At 53.0% G+C, this 3574-nt stretch overlaps 1 non-coding gene across 1 annotated transcript; it reads left to right on the plus strand.

The window, feature by feature from the left end:
- Window positions 1-906: 906 nt before the first annotated feature.
- LOC121876426 lies at window positions 907-1070 on the plus strand. The gene has a single exon (XR_006090762.1). It is a non-coding gene; the product is annotated as a 5.8S ribosomal RNA (ribosomal RNA).
- The last annotated feature ends 2504 nt before the right edge of the window (window positions 1071-3574 follow it).

Below are 3574 nucleotides of genomic sequence, written 5' to 3' on the forward strand. Positions count from 1 at the left end.
ACGAGACTGTGGCCTACTAAGTAGTCGACGGATCTCCAGAAAATGGTGTCCAGTTCACAACTTCTTCTTAGAGGGATAAGCGGCAATTCTAGCCGCACGAGATTGAGCAATAACAGGTCTGTGATGCCCTTAGATGTTCTGGGCCGCACGCTCGCTACACTGAAGGGATCAACGAGTTTTCCCCCTCCAAGAGGAGCGGGTAACCCGTTCAAAGCCTTTCTTGATAGGGATTGGGGCTTGCAATTGTTTCCCATGAATGAGGAATTCCCAGTAAGTGCAAGTCATCAGCTTGCGCTGACTACGTCCCTGCCCTTTGTACACACCACCCGTCGCTACTACCGATTGAATGATTTAGTGAGGCCTTCGGACTGGCGCTCTTGGATTGTCGGCCCCGTTGCCCGCGAGGGTTTTCTGGGGTCGTCGCCTCGAGGTGATGGAAAGATGTACAAACTTGATCATTTAGAGGAAGTAAAAGTCATAACAAGGTTTCCGTAGGTGAACCTGCGGAAGGATCATTAACAGAGAGAAAGAGAACGGGGCGCTCTTAAAACTACTACTCTCCTGATTTGGGCGGTCTCGGGCTCTGCTCTGGCAACTCCAGCAGCGAAAGAGGACAATCCCGGCCCCCTCACCAAAAATAGGTACCACGCTGTGGGTGGACCACACTCGGGCGAGAGCGCGAAGACCGGAGGAGGACGGACCGGGCTTTGGACGGCTGCCCGTCCGTTCCTTACTACTGGCGAATAAGCCTCTTGACCCAAAAAGAGTGAAATTCAAGTGTCAAAAAACAACAACAAGCCGTCCGGGCCAAACCCAAACCACAAACTTGGGCTATGTCTGTCAAACCCTTTCATTGAGACTCGACCTGTGATAGTTAGTCGCAAAAAGACCAAATGGCAAATACACAACTCTTAACGGGGGATCACTCGGCTCGTGGGTCGATGAAGACCGCAGCAAACTGCGTGTCGGTATGTGAATCGCAAGAATACCAGATACATCGACAAGTTGAATGCATATTGAGGCGGCGGCAGCCATATTTGCTTGTCGCCGCCACTCCTCTACGAGGGTCGGAAATATACATCCATCCGTTGCTGCGAGTTCGGTGCCTGCTGACTGTCTCCCCGACAAGAGGGTAACCCGAACCGAGCTTCCGCCTTGGGGTTTAATCGCCCGCGCCTTGCGCGAGGCGTGCCCTTAAAAACAAGCCTATCACTAGCAAGTCCATGGACTTGGCGCACCCACATTCAACCACAACAAAGCCTGGCACACACACATGTGTGTGTGTCCAGTCCCGACGACAGTTGTCGCCCTCGCAAATAACTGGAGGCGCTCTTTTGCCTGCTGTCCACAGAGACACGAATGGCCGTCGGCCGCTCATGGCTGATGCTGCACATGTTCTAAGAGGCACACGTCCTCCTCCTTCTCTCTCGGAGAAGAAGCACTCCATCCCACGAAGAGGAAACGAAACCGGGTCGGATATCTTTTAAGTAAGCCCCGCCGGAATTTCGTCTATCACCTCGGTGATAGACGGTGTTGCGCCTCATAACGGCGCTCTCCGGGATAGAGCACTAGTTCTGCAGCCGGAAAGGCCACTCACGCCAATTAATACTGCGACTCTCGCTCTCTTTCTCCGGATAAACAAGTGCCACTGCTGTGGCATGCGGGAACGGGGAAAGAGGTCAAAGTTTAAGCGGCAAAGGTGCGGCCGAGTAAGGGCGGAACACGAGCGTATATGCATTAAAACTGTGTATATGACTCTGCGAGAGATGTTCTGCTGGAACATTTTTCCTATTGGCTATTTACCACTATTGATGTTGCTGAGAGGGCCGAGCACCTAAGCTGCTCGTTGAGAATGAGAAGGAACGGAGTCAGGGGTGGGAGTGCCGGCGCCATGGCCGCTGGTACCCCCGAGACAAGCCTCTCAAACCTTCCTTTATCTCTCTCTCTCTCTCTGTCTTAAGAAGCAGAAGAATAAGAAGGAACGGAGTTAGGGGTGGGAGTACCGGCGCCATGGCCGCTGGTACCCCCGCGACAAGCCCCTCAAACCTTCCTCTCTCTCTCTTTCTCTCTCTGTCTTAAGAATAAGAAGGAACGGAGTCAGGGGTGGGAATACCGGCGCCATGGCCGCTGGTACCCTCAGCCCTCAAGCCTTCCTCTCAGTCTAGAATAACAGCATCATGATATTGCGTCTGTGTAAGTCGAACCGGGTTATTAGGCTGTTCGCCAGCGAACAGTCAGGTTTGCTGCTGCTAACAGCGATCAACAACTTCCCTCTCGAGGTGCGGTACGGTGGCTGTCCTATCGTCGCTCTTGTATGCTGGATTACATATTTCACTATATTAAGGAGAGGTGCCTTCTTACATATTCGGTGTGAAATATCTTCACGCCCCCCAGCGCTTCAGCACCTCTCTGCGAAAACATAAAACGCGGCGACCAAAACAACAATAAATTGCCGTCGTTTCCTCTCCCTGCCCTGCAATGGCTGGAGCAGAAGGAAGCGAGAGAAATAGTCTCATTGGGTCAGAGGAATGGCGGTGGAGGCGGGCTAATGGCGGTAGGCCTCGCGATCTATATCAATTACACACTAGCCAGGTCGCTCCCCTGTGTGAACATTGTATTACTCTCTCATCGCCGCACCAGTTTCCGGGACAACAGCAGCAGCATCATGATGATGATGCATCCTGGTGGTCGGAACCGGGTTTATTCGGCTGTCTGAGCAGTCGGTTTCAACATACCCAACATCCCTCTCCGAGTGCGGTACGATTGAATGTCCTATCGTCTGACCTTGTATGCTGGATTACTATTTCACTATAATGCAAGGGGGAGGTGCCTTCACACACATATTCAGAGGTGTGGAAATATCTTCCGCCCCCCCAGCAGGCGCCGAGCGCCTCTGCGGCTCAAAGCGGGGCATTCAAAGCAACAACCAAAATTGCCGTCGCTTCCCTGCCCTGTAATGGCTGGAGCAGAAGGAGAGATTTTAGTCCTCATTGGATCAGAGGAGATGGCAGTGGGCGACGCGGCGAGTGGCTGGCTCTATCAGTACCTTGCAGGTCTCTCTTCCGTTTTGCATTATTTACTCCGTCTCTCTCTCTCGGCGCACATCGCCCACCCCTACCAGTTCCGTCACAGCATATGTGCGACGCTTTGATCGGGCAGGCTCCCCTTCGCCTGTCTTTTACCGCTCGGACTGACGTCTGCCAGCGTCGTGCGGCCTTCAATGCAAGCGCCAACCGTCTGCCAGCCGAGATTCATTACCCACTATTCGCGAAAACGGCTACTAATGTGCGGAACAACGCTCATGGTTCTTTGACCAGGGCGCAGTCTGGGGAGCGGTGTACTAAAGAGTTTAGCAATGGCTCGTCAAAAGCACGTTGGGTTACCCATCACTAACAACGATGATGGCGGTTCCCACCGTGAAGCCGCAACCTAACCAATATTAGGCGACGATGGCTCATGAGGCCCACATCCCCTAAGTAATAGAGAGTGAAAGAAAGAGAGGAGGGTGTGGTGTAGTCCCTCATGTGTCTTCTGCCTCGCTGGGCAAAAGAGAAGGCGGATAAGGGAGAGGTGT

The sequence above is a fragment of the Homarus americanus genome, unplaced genomic scaffold (assembly GCF_018991925.1).
Source record: "Homarus americanus isolate GMGI-L3 unplaced genomic scaffold, GMGI_Hamer_2.0 scaffold53334, whole genome shotgun sequence".
Classification (NCBI taxonomy): Eukaryota; Metazoa; Arthropoda; class Malacostraca; order Decapoda; family Nephropidae; genus Homarus; species Homarus americanus.